We start from the raw sequence: 17,470 nt of genomic DNA, 5'->3' as shown, positions 1-17,470 counted from the left end.
GGAGTGGTGAGTGCAGAGTGGGGAGTGCAGAGTAGTGAGTGCAGAGTAGTGAGTGCAGAGTAGTGAGTGCAGAGTAGTGAGTGCAGAGTAGTGAGTGCAGAGTAGTGAGTAGTGAGTGCAGAGTAGTGAGTAGTGAGTGCAGAGTAGTGAGTGCAGAGTGGTGAGTGCAGAGTGGTGAGTGCAGAGTGGTGAGTGGTGAGTGCAGAGTAGTGAGTAGTGAGTGCAGAGTAGTGAGTGCAGAGTAGTGAGTAGTGAGTGCAGAGTAGTGAGTAGTGAGTGCAGAGTAGTGAGTGCAGAGTAGTGAGTAGTGAGTGCAGAGTGGTGAGTGCAGAGTGGTGAGTGGTGAGGGCAGAGTAGTGAGTGCAGAGTAGTGAGTGCAGAGTGGTGAGTGCAGAGTGGTGAGTAGTGAGTGCAGAGTAGTGAGTAGTGAGTGCAGAGTAGTGAGTGCAGAGTAGTGATTAGTGAGTGCAGAGTAGTGAGTAGTGAGTGCAGAGTAGTGAGTAGTGAGTGCAGAGTAGTGAGTAGTGAGTGCAGAGTAGTGAGTGCAGAGTGGTGAGTGCAGAGTGGTCAGTGGTGAGTGCAGAGTAGTGAGTGGTGCGTGCAGAGTAGTGAGTGGTGAGTGCAGAGTAGTGAGTGCAGAGTAGTGAGTAGTGAGTGCAGAGTAGTGAGAGCAGAGTAGTGAGTGCAGAGTAGTGATTATTGAGTGCAGAGTAGTGAGTGCAGAGTAGTGAGTAGTGAGTGCAGAGTAGTGAGTAGTGAGTGCAGAGTAGTGAGTAGTGAGTGCAGAGTGGTGAGTAGTGAGTGCAGAGTGGTGAGTAGTGAGTGCAGAGTGGTGAGTGCAGAGTGGTGAGTGCAGAGTGGTGAGTGGTGAGTGCAGAGTAGTGAGTGGTGAGTGCAGAGTAGTGAGTGGTGAGTGCAGAGTAGTGAGTAGTGAGTGCAGAGTAGTGAGTAGTGAGTGCAGAGTAGTGAGTAGTGAGTGCAGAATAGTGAGTAGTGAGTGTAGAGTGGTGAGTGCAGAGTGGTGAGTGCAGAGTGGTGAGTGCAGAGTGGTGAGTGCAGAGTGGTGAGTGCAGAGTAGTGAGTGCAGAGTAGTGAGTGGTGAGTGCAGAGTAGTGAGTGCAGAGTAGTGAGTAGTGAGTGCAGAGTAGTGAGTAGTGAGTGCAGAGTAGTGAGTAGTGAGTGGTGAGTAGTGAGTGGTGAGTAGTGAGTGCAGAGTAGTGAGTAGTGAGTGCAGAGTAGTGAGTGCAGAGTGGTGAGTGCAGAGTGGTGAGTGCAGAGTGGTGAGTGGTGAGTGCAGAGTAGTGAGTGCAGAGTGGTGAGTGCAGAGTAGTGAGTGCAGAGTGGTGAGTGCAGAGTAGTGAGTAGTGAGTGCAGAGTAGTGAGTAGTGAGTGCAGAGTAGTGAGTGCAGAGTAGTGAGTAGTGAGTGCAGAGTGGTGAGTGCAGAGTGGTGAGTGCAGAGTAGTGAGTGGTGAGTGCAGAGTAGTGAGTGGTGAGTGCAGAGTAGTGAGTAGTGAGTGCAGAGTAGTGAGTAGTGAGTGCAGAGTAGTGAGTGCAGAGTAGTGAGTAGTGAGTGCAGAGTAGTGAGTAGTGAGTGCAGAGTAGTGAGTAGTGAGTGCAGAGTTGTGAGTAGTGAGTGCAGAGTAGTGAGTGCAGAGTGGTGAGTGCAGAGTGGTGAGTGGTGAGTGCAGAGTAGTGAGTGCAGAGTAGTGAGTGGTGAGTGCAGAGTAGTGAGTGGTGAGTGCAGAGTAGTGAGTGGTGAGTGCAGTAGTGAGTGGTGAGTGCAGAGTAGTGAGTAGTGAGTGGTGAGTGCAGAGTGGTGAGTGTGTGAGAGTGCAGAGTGAACAATTCCAATCCAAACCACATAATTCCATTACACACCACATGCATACACTCCATAATACATGGCTAAAAGACATTGCCATTTACAATGCCATTAGCTCTAACTCAAATAAATCTGAGACCTATTGCATTTCCAATGCTTGTTCTTTTCAGAGTGCGGATTTTTCTTTTGTGTCTTTTAGCTGCGCCTTGGCAAGGCTTCAGTCCCCTTCTCTGTGATCTGTTGAAACTCAGGTGTATCATTCATTGCATCATGATAGAATAATTGTCAGTCAGTACGGTTTTCCCGTCTTGCTCAGTCTCAGTAGTGCACAGCGCACAGAATGATGACGAGGGAGGCTGTTGGGTCAGCAACAGTTCCACTTGGAGTGCAGTCCCATGAAACTATCCACCTGAAGCCCAGTAAGTACTGTATCTTCAGCTGAGTAACAGCCGCCTTGAAACAGAGGGAGGGTACATCCAAGGACATACTGTAAGGACCCGCCTTTGATAAACACTACTCCCTTCAATGCTGCTTCTGGCATCCCCCTTTAGAGCAACAGAACCGCTACCCTAACAGTTATCATTACCAGCACAAAGTATTCTGGGCTTTAATGAGAGAGAGTCTGGGCATTAACCAAAGTGAACTCTGGCCTTTAGCAAGCGCGGAGTGTAATAAACAACCATGCCAGTGAATCCTGCATTAAGGAAAGTAGGCCTGGGCGATGAACTTCGCTCCGTTCGTGGAGTTAGCGGAGTTTTCTGCACTCGCGGAGTGCAGAAAACTCTGCTTCGCGATGCGAGCTCGGGTAGAATTTCTACCCGAGCGGCAGGAATACCAGCACAAACTGCAGTTCGTACTGCACTCCACCACTCGCCGAACTTCGCAGAGTTTTTTTGTAACTTCACGGAGTTCCGCGTAGCAAAACTCTGCGAACTACGCCCAGGCTTAAAGGAAAGTTGCAGTCTGAGCGTCAATAAAAATAAATGTGGTTATTAATGAAGCAAGACTGGGCTTCATCGAGAGCCGAGTGAGTCCAGCCAGGCATCTGAACCGAGTCTGAAATCATCAAACAGAGTGATGGGGCAAGTAGCAAGAACACGGTGAAACCGAACAAGCACTTCACGCCTGCCCTGAACTAACAAAATCAGATCGAATCTAAACATTTCTAAAAGCAGGTTTGGGCTTCTCGGGCATTGAAGTGAGTCGGGAGTTATTTAGCTGAGTCTGGGGGTGACTGGAGCTGGACAAGAATTCCAGCTCTGTCCTAAACTAACAAAAGGGAGTGGTACCCAAGAATTAAAGAGCAATTTTGAGCTGCATCGAGAGAGGAGTGAATCCAGCCAATTATTCTGAATTAATCTAGGATTACGAACAACCAAAAGGGGAAAGAGGGAGGGATGTGACCGCAATAGTCAGCCCTATTATTCCCACTTGATATTTTGGTTTTAATATCCCTTTAGAATCTGTAATACATCTGTGTCACAGGTTTATTGAAAGGGATTTTAATCACTATCTCAGGATCGCTAACCCCGTGACTGAGTGGGTTTTTCCCACTTACAACAATGTATTAGGAGTCTATACACCCCTTCAAACAAATGTCGGGCAGATGAGACAACCCGGTGAGTAAGCATGCCCCCTAGGTGGGTGTGTGGGTGAGGGTTTGGCTTATTGTTTTATACAAAACTCCTTGACACACTAAGGGATTGGGTTCCCCCGTTTAGGTAATTCCTTGGAGACACCCTCCAGCCTGGATATCCTTGTGTTTTTTTCGATTCATCCAGAACTAGGCAATCATTAATTGGGGTTTTTCAAGATCTGTGCATTTAAGAAGTAAACAGGCCTGTGAATTATCAAGAAGTCAGAGAGCCTTGAGTCTGGCCATTATTAAGAGCTGTGTGACCGGCAGCTTTAAGAACAGTGAATGAGGCTGGAGGTGGGAGGGGTCAGGTGGGGCTGTACCAAGAGGGGTGTAGCGGGGGAGAGAGGGGTGTGCGGGGCTGTACTAAGAGGGGTGTCGCTGGGCTGTACAGACAGTGGGGTGTGCTGGGCTGTACCAAGAGGGGTGTAGCGGGGCTGTACCAAGAGGGGTGTAGCGGGGCTGTACCAAGAGGGGTGTAGCGGGGCTGTACCAAGAGGGGTGTAGCGGGGCTGTACCAAGAGGGGTGTAGCGGGCTGTACAGAGAGAGGGGTGTAGCTGGGCTGTACCAAGAGGAGTGTAGCGGGGCTGTACCAAGAGGGGTGTAGTGGGGCTGTACCAAGAGGGTTGTAGCGGGGCTGTACCAAGAGGGGTGTAGCGGGCTGTACAGAGAGAGGGGTGTAGCTGGGCTGTACCAAGAGGAGTGTAGCGGGGCTGTACCAAGAGGGGTGTAGCGGGGCTGTACCACGAGGGGTGTAGCGGGCTGTACCAAGAGGGGTGTAGCGGGCCTGTACCAAGAGGGGTGTAGTGGGGCTGTACCAAGAGGGCTGTAGCGGGGCTGTACCAAGAGGGCTGTAGCGGGGCTGTACCAAGAGGGGTGTAGCGGGGCTGTACCAAGAGGGGTGTAGCGGGCTGTACCAAGAGGGGTGTAGCGGGGCTGTACCAAGAGGGGTGTAGCGGGGCTGTACCAAGAGAGGTGTAGCGGGCTGTACAGAGAGAGGGGTGTGTCTGGGCTGTAACAAGAGGGGTGTAGCTGGGCTGTACCAAGAGGAGGGTAGCGGGGCTGTACCAAGAGGAATGTAGTGGGGCTGTACCAAGAGCAGGGTAGCGGGGCTGTACCAAGAGGAATGTAGCGGGGCTGTACCAAGAGGGGTGTAGCGGGGCTGTACCAAGAGGGGTGTAGCGGGGCTGTACCAAGAGGGGTGTAGCGGGCTGAATAGAGAGAGGTGTGTCTGGGCTGTACCAAGAGGGGTGTAGCTGGGCTGTACCAAGAGGAGTGTAGCGGGGCTGTACCAAGAGGAGGGTAGCGGGGCTGTACCAAGAGGAGGGTAGCGGGGCTGTACCAAGAGGGGTGTAGCGGGGCTGTACCAAGAGGGGTGTAGCAGGGCTGTACCAAGAGGAGTGTAGCGGGGCTGTACCAAGAGGAGGGTAGCGGGGCTGTAGCAAGAGGAGGGTAGCGGGGCTGTACCAAGAGGAGGGTAGCGGGGCTGTACCAAGAGGAGTGTAGCGGGCTGTACAGAGAGAGGGGTGTGTCTGGGCTGTACCAAGAGGGGTGTAGCTGGGCTGTACCAAGAGGAGGGTAGCGGGGCTGTACCAAGATAGGTGTAGCTGGGATTTACAAAGAGAGGGGTGAAGCTGGGCTGTAACAAGGGGTTGAAGCTAGACTTGCAAAGAGAGGGGGAGGGAGGGCATTATCTAAAACTAATTAGCTCAGCTAAACCAGCCTGAATCTCATCCATGTATTTCATTGGCTTGTGATGGACGTCGTCTCACGGCACTGCTGTCACAAAGAGAGGCTGCAAGGACTGCTCCCGTCTTCTTCCCACCTGAACCAGCAACAGGTTTCAGCAGATCTGGGATCTTGTGAGGGTTAATTAAAGGGGGATGTTTGTCAGAAGTTCCTCTGTAATACCCAGATTCTGTCCCTATGTCAGGGCGGGGGCCGTCCATGTAATTTAGTTGCAGGCTACAGAAGCCTCTCACAACTTATGGAATTATTTATTGCTCAAGAGTCTGTGTTTTATCCTTTCCTATGAGGTCTTCAGCATTTGGGATGGAGGGTGTGATCCTCTGTTAGGCACCTGGATCAACAAGCCACAGCCCACTGTCCCATTCATTCCATTGCTCACCCCAAGCTCAGCCAGATATCTCTACTCTCCTCGTCGGCTCCCAATCCCCAAGATGGGTCTCCGGCGAAGTAGGTCACGTAAAGTCGCTCTCTCGGGATCTCGTACACCTGCGTCAGCAGCTCCCAGGCCAAGCTGCAAGCTTCCTCCTGGGACAGTGAGACAGAAAAGGGAATCACAATGAAGAAACAACTAATGCAACTAAAGAAAGAAGAAAAGGAGAAAGGTATGTATAAGAAAAATGTGTTGAGGAAAGGAAACAGAGAAATGGATAGAAGTATAAAAAAGAAAAACAAGTTATGGAAGAAGCAAAAAGAAAAAATGATGAGCAAAATAAGTACAGAAACAGAGGAAAATAAATAAAATTGAGATCAAACATGGAGATCAAAGAGAAGAAACAAGCATTGGTAAAGCCAATAGGTCTGACACTGGCCGATAGCGTTTGTGTTTTTTTAATGTGTGTTTTGTTCTGTCATGGTTTTTGCAAACCTTTATTGTTTGGAAAGCTGCCAGGCCCCAGTCAATCTAAAATACATTCTGGTTAAACCCAAAACTTCTTGTCTTCAAAATGGGCACATTGCCACAGTAGTCATTGCCACGTACGCAGACTACTTTGTGTGTTTATGTGCTTCCTGTGAAAGGACAGAATGCTATCACTCACAGTGACGTTAGCCAATGGCAGAAGAGGGCTGGCCGGTACTCCATGCTGCATGGTATAGTGGGTGGAGCAGAAATGTGAATGCCACAATATCAGGCCAATGGATGAAGCGGCTGTATGAAAGCCCCTACAGTAAGTATTTTATAAACATTATACATATAATTTTCGTAAAATTAAAAGGTTTCAACTAACGCCAGGCCTATCATTGGGCTGAAGAAGGTTGGAAAGAAAAAAGGGTAAAATAGTTAAACAGCATCTAGGAAACATCAAAAAGCAGCCTTCTTTAATTGCAGCCAATGGTGTCATATTGATGGAACTTCTGTTAGACACCACTAACCCACGTCCATACTTTGGGGAATGCTCGTATAATTCACTCGCTCTCTTGCAACAACTCTATCTGTGGGTTTGAGGTTTTGGTCTGGAGGATCTCCAACCCCCTCCAGTGTGATGGGCTCCCAGATCCTTTCTACCACCATAAAATGCGTCTAACGGTACCTCCATGTAAATAGGACTTCATACATTTATACGTAGTTATACGTTTGCAATACTAAAGAATGGCTTCCCAAGAACACGTATAAACAGGTATATAAAATTACTTGTAGAACTATAGAAACAAAAATCCACTGAAAGTCAACCTTAAACACATATGCTGCAGCCCCCTTTTGTAATTACAACAATGTGTGTTCCTTTCTAATATCCAAGGAGTGTTTTGTCTAAAAGCTGGAGCACCTGATCGCAGAGACATCCCGCTGGGCGCTTGGATTGTTCTTGATGCAAGAAAAGCGCCAGTGAAGCTGTTTGTCCAATACCAAAACCAGAACAGGACGACTGTTACGCCAAAAGGTCGCTTTTTATTAATTTGGCCCTAGTTACTGCTTTCCATGTAACTTGAGCATGTGTGTCAGTCACGTCTTCTCAACATTCCCTCTTCAATTTGTTGGTGCAGGTACAACATAAGGTCGCTTGCCGCTAAGTTAGTGGGAGCAGCAACAAGCAGCCGAGTTAGCAGAGTTCGCTCTCAATTAAAACTGGAAAGTGGGAGATTTTGCAGTACATAAACACATTGGGGGAACGTATTTTCCAATTGACATATTACAGTGGAGGCAAATTACGCCGGACACTGCTAAAATGAAGCCTTTTTTTACTTTAAAAATCGTGGGTCACCAGTTTGAATGGGGTCTGTTGGCATGTATGCCCGCCCCTGATCTCTTGGAGAGGACATGTAGGTAGGTAATGAGTGAGTTCCAATAGAGGGAACTCAGTATTTTTGAATTAGTGTGCCGTAAAGTTGTACAGATAAGTCAGGAGGGAATGAGTAGATTTTCACTAATGGAGGGACGGTCGGTAGGCTTATCAGGATGTGAGAGATAGTTGGGTGCCATTCCATAGGCAGCAAAGTCTTACTTGAGTGTGAGAGATAGTTGGGTGCCATGCCATAGGCAGCAGACGCTTACTTGGGGGTGAGAGATAGTTGGGTGCCATGCCACAGCCAGCAGAGGCTTACCTGGGTGCGAGAGATAGTTGGGTGCCATGCTATAGGCAGCAGACGCTTACCTGGGTGCGAGAGATAGTTGGGTGCCATGCCACAGCCAGCAGACGCTTACCTAGGTGCGAGAGATAGTTGGGTGCCATGCCACAGCCAGCAGAGGCTTGCTGTGTGCGAGAGATAGTTGGGTGCCATACTATAGCCAGCAGAGGCATACCCAGGTGCAAGAGATAGTTGGGTGCCATGCCACAGGCAGCAAAGTCTTACTTGAGTGTGAGAGATAGTTGAGCAATAGGCAGCATGAAATAGCAGTGTCAGCAGTTTGTACAAAGCCTTGGTTTTGGCTCATAGCCAGCCACATTGACCACACTATGACAACGGAATCTGGCGCACCCTACTTGTTGGTACCTTAAAGTAGTCGCCAAAAGACCAATTGCCCAGCATTTCAAAGAAGGTGTGATGGTACACGTCGCGTCCCACGTCCTCCAGGTCATTGTGTTTGCCACCAGCGCGCACGCACTTCTGACTGTTCACCACACGCCGGTACTGGGCCATCTTGCTTCGCGGATCCACAGTGCCTAAAAAGATGGGTTTGAACTGCCAGGAAAGAGACAAAGCAGCAGTAAGAGGACCTGTGACAGCTGCGAATGGACATTTAATCAAGCAACAGCGGCATGGAGAACTACTGGGTGAAAATCAAATCAGTTATAGTATGAAATTCCACACTTGCCTTGTATTGTTTGTTGGGAAGCCTCATATTTATGCAATCTAAATTTCTCCTCATTTCTCCATTTTTGGATAACTATATTTAAAATGCATGTTTAGCGTTCACAACCTCTCGATTTTATGTCAAGACAGGAGGCTAGCATTAAACATAACCTTTTATTTACCACTTCTGAGCAGCACTTATAGCTTCAAATAGAATAACATGAAGTAATAGAACATCCACTGAGTACATAAATCCTCAACGCTTCAATCTCAGCCTCCTTTGTTTGCTGCTTCTGAGCAGAGGAGTATTTTTTTAACTTTTTGTATATGTATGTAGTTGAATAGGTTTTAATAGAAACTTACAAAAATAGTTAGTATGGTTTGAGATTGGTATGCTTGCGAGTATGTATGAAATACCCACATTTCGGGTAAATTAAATGGGCTACATTGCATGGTGTTAGGTATTGATTGTTATCCAGTTTCTGGCGTTCACTAAGAAAATAAACAACGTGTCAGCTTCTTGAATTCTGATTCGATTTATGACAGGACTTGAAACGAGGGGAGGCGCTTCACGATCATAGGATATGCCAAGGTATCCAACTGTAGTTGCACCTGTCAAGCGAACAAGAATTAAACTCATCCAAAATGCCATTAAGTTCTCAGGTATGGACGCTGCATTTGAAATAAATCAACGGCAGCGATTCTGCATAATTCTAACTTAGGGGGTGCCTGGACAGTTTCATCAATGATGATATTAACCACTACTTTCTGTTCACTGTCCTGTAATACTGCCTCAAATTCATGCATAAGTGGGAAGAGGAAGACATCTCCATGTTTAGATCTCCTCATTGAAGTGTCAACTCAACCATGGCCCGGCGTGAGCTTGCAACATTGTACAGCAGCCATGACAGTGACTGACGCCCCAGTGTCAGCGAGTATTTATTTTTCCCATCCTTTCATGGAATGTTGTATTTGGGGGGCGTTCAGGCTCGCTCTCACCCCTTCCCAACTAAAGAAATTATAAACATCTCTTTGTGGTCAACCTCATTGGAGCTCAATGACTGTTTCCTTTGCGCGTCTCCTGAATGCCTCGCACACACAACAGAGCTGTACTTGTACCCCTCATCTTGGCTTAATGACTTAAAATGCCACATGAGAAGCACTGGCAGCCTTTTGTTGATTCAAGCCACACAGGTGGTAGGTCACTATCACAGTACACCCAGTTTGTGATACTCACTTCTGAATCAGATCTATGGTGTGTGCAGTTGGCTGCAGATCAGTGTTTGTTATATGTTAGAGAAATCACCAATTTGGTGCGAATGATCGTCACATGGGACAGCATTTGTGTTCTTCCTGGTCCCAGTACGCTGCTATGGCTAAGAAGGTTTCCTCAGGACCTGTCCATACAATTTTGCAACTCTCTATCCCCATATAATCTGTGCACCAACTTTCTCGTCAAGGACTGACAATGCTTCCTTTAGTGCTGGTTTGCACAACTAGACTGGAAGATGCCAGCAAACTTGTGCTTAGCATCAGTGTGAGAGCTCCTTGTCCACTTTCACCTGTCGATCGAACTGTGCATTAAATGCACACATGCAAAACTGGAGTCGCTGTTGACAGTGACAAAGCAAACCGCATTAAGTTGTGGGGTGGGCCTTACCGAGGCCCACTAGTGCAGGGGTTCGCCCTTCTTTTCGCACTGGTCCTTTAGACTGACAAAATAGAAATTGGCACGGAAGCTGTAATATTAAACAAATAGTTTATTAAAACCTCATGAGTGGAACTACGTTGATACACAACCCTCAGGCTATGTATGAGGCAGCACATGTGATAGTTGCAGAGTAAGCATGGAAGCTTAAAAAGAGGCGGTACACGTGTGCACACAAAGAATCATTTACATATAAGGGTACATGAGAATCGCTTAGTCAACAGAGTGGGAGGAGTTATGCAACTGCTGTCATCAGTTAAAATAGCCTGACAGTTAAGTTTGTAACAGGTGCATTCCAACAGCTACAGGCCTTTCTGAGCATGTGCCGTGCTCTGGCTCAGTACTGAAGGAGTTAACTATACTGATGACTCAGATGAAAGACAAGGGCAGGCAACAGTGAGGACGGGAGGAGCACATGGCGAGCACATGGCTAACTAAAATGGCTATTAATAATTCAATGTTATCCCTCTGCACTCGAGTACCACACTTAGATTATAATATAGTACTTTCCAGTTTGCGCAACCTATGTCACACGGCGTCCTTCCGTGTCTTGAACAGAATTCAAAAAGTAGTACAAGGAGACAAAACTTCTTGTGAATAGGTGCGCTGTTTTAGTACATGAACCACACTGGGATTCTTCACTTATATACTCGCTTTTATTTGAATATTTATGTCCATCATCTACTTTTGGTCAGTAATGATTTTCATTGATAATTTCCATTCATAATCCAGTTAATTGATCAACATATTTCTTTTGACAATCGGCTTATCCACACCCAATGCATTTCGGGTCATAGCAAAACAAATTGACCCTTCGTCAGGGGTGTTTGGATCAGCGGGATTCCTAGCTAGTCTCTCTGGACTTAGCGGCTTCTCCAGAGAGACTAGCTAGGAATCCCGCTGATCCAAACACCCCTGACGAAGGGTCAATTTGTTTTGCTATGACCCGAAATGCATTGGGTGTGGATAAGCCGATTGTCAAAAGAAATATGTTGATCAATTAACTGGATTATGAATGGAAATTATCAATGAAAATCATTACTGACCAAAAGTAGATGATGTGTGGTTCATGTACTAAAACAGCGCACCTATTCACAAGAAGTTTTGTCTCCTTGTACTACTTTTTGAATAACTAAAATGGCTGCCACAAACAAAATGGCTTCAGCTCATGCTAGCATCGATCTCTGCTAGTTTCCACAAAGTGTTGAATTGTCTGTGAATGGCATGAAAACTACAAAGACACGAAATTGCAGAACAAATTTGCACGGGAAAACATTTTTATAAACTTCACAGTAGCTGCATGAGACAGCATGACAATCCACAGCCATTTGCATGACTGAACAATAGGCTCCCAGGGAGTTTCATGCGACCATCTGAAATGCGTTTCAGGATTTCTTCAGGGGTAGTAAGCTCTATATAAATGGTAATAACACATAGATCATACGTTTTTGGCTTTCTTATGTGTGACTTTTCCATGTCAGCAGGACTTATGTGTCATATTTTGATGGATAAGACAATTTATATGTAAAGCAGTTATGTTGATGTAATGAGCTATAAGAAATGACTACTTTAATGGACACTAATATTCTAGACATTGCCTTGAAACAGCTGCATTGCTCCTGAAATCCCCATGCAGGGTTGCTGCCTTATCCCTTTCTAACACTACACAGGCACCCTGGTCTTTTGTTAGTGGGAGGTTGTGGCCCAGGACAGATGGAGTTTGACGGCCATGAGCTGTCCAAAATAAACTGAACAGCATCAGTCACTGGCTATGAGCTACAGTGGATGCCAAGGTCTGTGGGTGTAGACCGCCCCCCCACAGACCTACACGGGCGTGTACTTTTGAAAGGGGGTCCTTGAGCTACACACACACACACACAGACACACAAACTTCAGAAGATATCCAGGTTCTTGGTTTTCCCCAGTAGAAGGGCAGGAAAAAGGAATAATTTACAATTGGGTGGTAACTGGAAATCCTCTTATTTTTAAGGAAGCGCTAAGACGAGAGAAGAATTCACTAGTGGTATTTTCTTCACAATGCCATCCCTACAATGAATGAAATTCCACCGGTGCAATCTCCTCTAGAGCCGGCCCTTCCATCAGGAATCAAATGATAATTCTTTATCATCCACCTCTAAATGAGGCCCCTAGATTGCTGGTCTGCAAGGGAGCTAAGCTCGTGTATGTGATATACTGTCCATCCTTCCATTGTTGTTATAGACCAGTGGTCCTTGGAGAACCCCCACCATCATTCCTCAAATCTTCACTTTGCTATTTGATCTTCTGTTCCTTCGTTGGTTCTCTGGTGTAGAACTTTACTTCCCAATCTGCTCTCTCTCACTTTACCATTCTCTTGTACTTTTCCTCCTCTCCACTTATTCTTTTTCATATCCATGTTCTCCCTCCTTTCTTTTCCCTGTCCTTCATCTATCTGCTTTTCTAACTTTCCTTTTATTCTGTGCTCATTCTTCTTTTCTAAATATTGTTTCTCTCTTCTTTCCTCTTCCATTCTCTTCCATTCTCATCACGCTGACATGTGGGCCAGTACAAGCGTGGAGTATTAGTTTATTTGCAGTGTGCTCCACATTGTATGTTCTCAGTTTCATCTGAGACAGTGCCCCTGGACTCTAAGCGACATTGTTAGTGTGCCCAAAGTGGCACATGTTGGTGTTGAGCAGCGCTGCGGGTGCCCGGTCAATCAGTGCTCTGCAGCTCATGCTGAATGTAATGTAGCGCCTAGTATACTTGGCAGCTGGGGATGTGCCGGGGGTAGGCACAGGGGCTGGAGGCCCATGGGTATAGTGTCTATGCTTACCTGGCAACTCACCCCCATTTAGCGAGTCACACCCTCTTTTAACTTCCATTCACCTGCTTGACCAAAAAAAGCCTCTATGAACTTTAATTCGGCCTTCCCTTTTAAAACCTATATCACCCTCCAAAAAAGTGTTAATTCTCCATCCACCTTAATGGGACCACCCACTTAAGCACCTGACTTCACCTGCATTTGTGAGTCAGGAGGTTGTCAGGTACACTATGTTTATAATGCTAGCTGTACAACATGCTGCTGCATCCAGGAATGTTGTTACTCCCTGTACGGCCATCCAGCTGCCTGCGAGCTCACTTGCCTCAGACCAGGGACACTCAGTACATGCCCTGCTCCCCCTCACCAGACTACTGGACAATTCCAGGTGAGTGTGCCACCTACAGAGGTATTTGTGCTTTCTGTGACTTTTTTTATGTTGTTTTCTTCTTTAGCTTTTTCTCAACAACCAAGAAACTCACCTAACATATGTAAATGTACCACCTCATGCAATACTTTTTGGGAAATCTAAAATATATTTTTGCATGTTTAAAGAACACGAAAGTTGTACGACGGCATAAAAGAACGTTACATGAGAACCAGACATTAAACGTATTTTTCGGCAGAGAAAAGTTAACCGATTTGCTCAGTATCACAGGGTGTTGAACCGAGGCCGGGACTCAGTGGTTGTCCTCCTGTAAGGTGACAATCCTAGCGGTTCGGTCACATCGTCTCTAAATATGTAAGCCAGAGCCTGGGAAGCCTTAAGCTTATCGCAAGTTTAGGGTAGATGAAACGTATGTTCCATTTGTTGATCTTTTATATTTACAACCAGTGCTTTAAATGGGCCGGTACTGTCCAGTACTGACTACCGACTCTTTTTTATTTTAATATATAATTGTCAACGCCCAATTACTGTTAAAATGTAATCCTGAGTGAATTTGCTATTTGTATATATATATATATATATATATATATATATATATATATATATATATATATATACCACTAGTGTAATCCTGAGTGAATATATATATATATATATATATATATATTTCTAACCACTAGTATTTGTATCTCTTACTAGAGTGCCTTTACAACTTGTACATTTGCAATTTTTCCCTCCTTTCACTCCACTTGTATATATAACTCTAACCATTAGTATATGTAGTAGATGTACTTACTACCACTCCTATGTGATTATAGAGTTTACCTGTTTTTATCTCGTCCTTGAGTGACTTTACAACTTGTACTCTTGCATTTTTCCCTCCTTTCACTCAACTTGTATATTTGCATTTTTTTCTTTTTTTTCTGTTTGTATCTCTTATGTAACTCATGTAATCCAAAGTCCTTATGTAACGCAACTGGTACTTTTGTAAAGCGCTCTGACACCTTCGGGTAATGTTCGCGCTATATAAATTGCATTAAATAAATAAAAATTAAAAAGAAGGAGCTGAGTTCCTGCACTTCTCAAAAGAAACATCACACTTTTAATTGGAAAGTACAGGCACTTCTCAGAAACAAGCAGGTACTCTGGGAAAGAATACCTGAACTTCTATTTTTACAGTTCAAGCCCTGTTTACCACTCAAAAAAGCAACGCACCTTGAGGCACAAGCAGCAGGCACTATACCCGGAAGTGCCATATCCGCCTGACCGCGTCATCCATCTTAAGGTCAGGCAAAATATGACGTCCCCTGCCAATCCAGTCTGAATGTCAAACTATACGTTTTCCCAGAAGTCCCGCCCACTCCCGCAGAAGCCACGCCCCCATCCCAACTGCACTCACCTGGTTCATGCCCGCGTTAACGAAGAGCAGGCTGGGGTCGCCGCGCGGACGCACGGGGGCGGAAGGCACGCGCTGGTGCCCGCCGCGCTCCCGGAAGAACGTCAGGAAGGTCTCACGCACCGCCGCGGCCGAGGAGCCGAGCGCGCGGCGCGGTGACCAGGCTGCCCCTGGCCCGCGAGTAGAAGCGGGCCGCCATCTTACGGAGGGCACCGAAGTGACTGCAGAGGGGGCAGGCTTCCCGCCGAGATAGAAAACGGACAAACAGCGTACTCGAAACAGAAAAGGGACGAGGGTGTGCTTCCCGCCGAGATAGAAAACGGACAAACAGCGTTCTCGAAACAGAAAAGGGACGAGGGGGTTAGGTGATGAAATTGAAAAGGGACTCGAACCTGAAAGAAAGAGGAACTGTAATGGGGCACCTCTGAATTCTGGGACTTGTAGTTTTTTTTTAAATTCCGTTTTAAAATAGGACTGCAAGTCCCAGAATTCAAAGGAAAAACCCTGCCATTGCGCAGCACAATAATAATAATCCACATTTGTAAAGCACGAACCATCACCCGTTAGGGTCTCTAGGCGATGGGAGCCGTCAGGAAGAGTAAGCAAGCTAACCTGCTGCCGGCCCCGGGGATCGAACCGTGATCCCCAGATTCCGGAGTCAGTCACCCAGGCCACGGCGCCAACACACTCATACATGGGTCTGGGGAACTTGGCTGCAGTGTACTGGAGTGGCAGACCATGCAGGCACCAGCATACACGCCAATAAACCCGATTCAGGCGGGAGACTACTGTTTTTTTAAAACCAAAAATGGCTTTATTTCAGCTGTCTCCCGCCTGAAATTGCATTTTCTACAACAGAAGTCAATGGGGAATTTTCATTCTGGTATCAATGCAGTGGCGTAACGAAAGTTTAACTCGTTTGGAGTTACGGTGGGCGTGTGCTGATGACGGCCGGAAGCCGTCATGACCACGCCCGCGATCAGAATGTGCAGCGCAGGCGCGGAATTCCGGCCGCAGCCATGGGGTTAAACGGCCCCCTTGCAATGTACACAGAGGGGGATGCGGAGGCCTGTGTTACGCCTCTGTTTCAATGTTAATACACTTGGAATGAGCTCGCAGTTCCCTCAAGTTACCCGGCCCTCTTCGTGAGTGCGCCATACGAGCCAGGCTTTTCATTGCATTCTGGGACTTGCAGTGCTGTGTAGCCCATTATAAAACAAACAAGCAAGAATGCAAATCAAAAACCTGGACCAGATGATTTATTCACTCCTGGGCCTGGTGCACTTCAGAGCAGTGAAACCCGTGTTTTCTTCTAGAAACCCCAGGATTAGAACATGGTGTCCTGATTCCAAGGAGTTTTCTGGCTGGCCAACTCGCCAATGTCCATTCAACCATACAGTATGCATGCCTTGACACGTTGCTTGCACATAAACACTGCATTTCCAGATACACTTTGCGTGCTCCTAGCCACATTAAAAATTATTATTGGGCATAGGGTTGCCACCTTTCTTACAAAAAAAATATATAGGCCATTTGTTTACAGTTTGCTATTCAGGAACATTCAAGAATTTGTTGGTGAAAAATGATTTGTATGAAATTGCCCCGCCTCCCCCGACAATGGTGGACTGACCTTGTATGCTGGCGTGTAACGGGTTTGGCGTTCTCGCTCCTGCAAACCCTGCTGCGTGATATCTTGCAGCTTGTAGACGTCCCATGGACTGAGTGGCCCTCTTTGCTCTCTCTGCTTTCTGTGGTGTCTTTCCAGTCGAGCGGCTTGTGGCGGGAGCGTCTATGCTCCTCCGGCGGGTTTGGATGTACCGTTGAGGGCGAGGAAAGGAGAAGCTGCGGCGGCGGCCGCTTTGACAGGCGCAATTCTCCCCAAATGCGAAAATAAGTTGGGAAAGCAAGGCGGTAGCTCGTGGTCACTGCGGAGCGGAAGCAGTACAGAGCTGAGGGAGAAAGTGTGAGAGACGGCGAGATCAAATGTCGGCGTGTCAGTAAACAGGTGAAGACTGCAGGAAAAGCGGCTGCGGCAGCTTTCATTGAAACACATTGACATTGATACTGACACTGCTTCATCTGGATTCTATAGCGGCTGCAGGATAGAAGCAGAGCAATCGCTAGATGAAGGTGTTTGGCTTACTTCTGAGGCTTGAGGTTGGAGGCTCGTCATAGTAAGCATTGACTGCTGCAAGCTGGGAGCAGTGGGCACTTCATGCTGCGGCAGCGGCTTTGATTCACAAGGCCAGAGTTGGAGAACGGAGGAGGGGAGAGAGCGAAAGGCGAGCTGGCCACAAGAGCAGGTACGGGGGCTCTGACTAATTGGGACATAATGGGAGCCTACTTTTAAGTATCTGAAAGTGAATTTAGAGACACTGCAGCATATATTCAGTATATGGAGGGGCGTCTGGAATAATTAACCTCTGCCGAGACTACGCTACACTACACCCCACTGTACTGCCTGTATGCAAGACCCCGAGGGTGCAGCATACAGTATTTAAGTACTTAAATGGCCAAAATACCTGAAACACAAGCTTCACTCCACATTGAGAATTGGAGTATCATCTCTCCGTGCCTCCTAGTCCCTCATAAGGCTGGGAAGAAATTGTTGATATCTTGCTGGAAGGAAAATTGCTCTTTTGTCAAGAATGTAAACGGACCTCTTGCTGGCCATACTTGGGTCTCCTGGATTGCTTTCACTGCCATCGCGAACCTGCGGGCATCTCCGTGGGGTTTGTAAG

At 46.8% G+C, this 17,470-nt stretch overlaps 1 pseudogene across 1 annotated transcript in view; it reads right to left on the bottom strand.

Moving 5' to 3' along the window:
• The window catches only part of LOC144755677 (alanine--tRNA ligase, mitochondrial-like), a 191,697-nt pseudogene extending 176,769 nt beyond the window's left edge, over positions 1-14,928 (bottom strand). Inside the window, exons 1-3 of the transcript XR_013594951.1 lie at positions 14,733-14,928; positions 8,138-8,326; positions 5,589-5,734 (exon numbers count right to left, since the gene is read on the bottom strand). The product of XR_013594951.1 is annotated as an alanine--tRNA ligase, mitochondrial-like (transcript). The remainder of the gene's footprint in view (positions 1-5,588; positions 5,735-8,137; positions 8,327-14,732) is intronic.
• Positions 14,929-17,470: the final 2,542 nt, after the last annotated feature.

This window comes from Lissotriton helveticus, chromosome 5_1, assembly GCF_964261635.1.
Source record: "Lissotriton helveticus chromosome 5_1, aLisHel1.1, whole genome shotgun sequence".
NCBI classification, from domain to species: domain Eukaryota; kingdom Metazoa; phylum Chordata; class Amphibia; order Caudata; family Salamandridae; genus Lissotriton; species Lissotriton helveticus.
The sequence above is the reverse complement of the archived record's forward strand: the minus strand, read 5'-3'. Positions and strand labels throughout refer to the sequence as shown.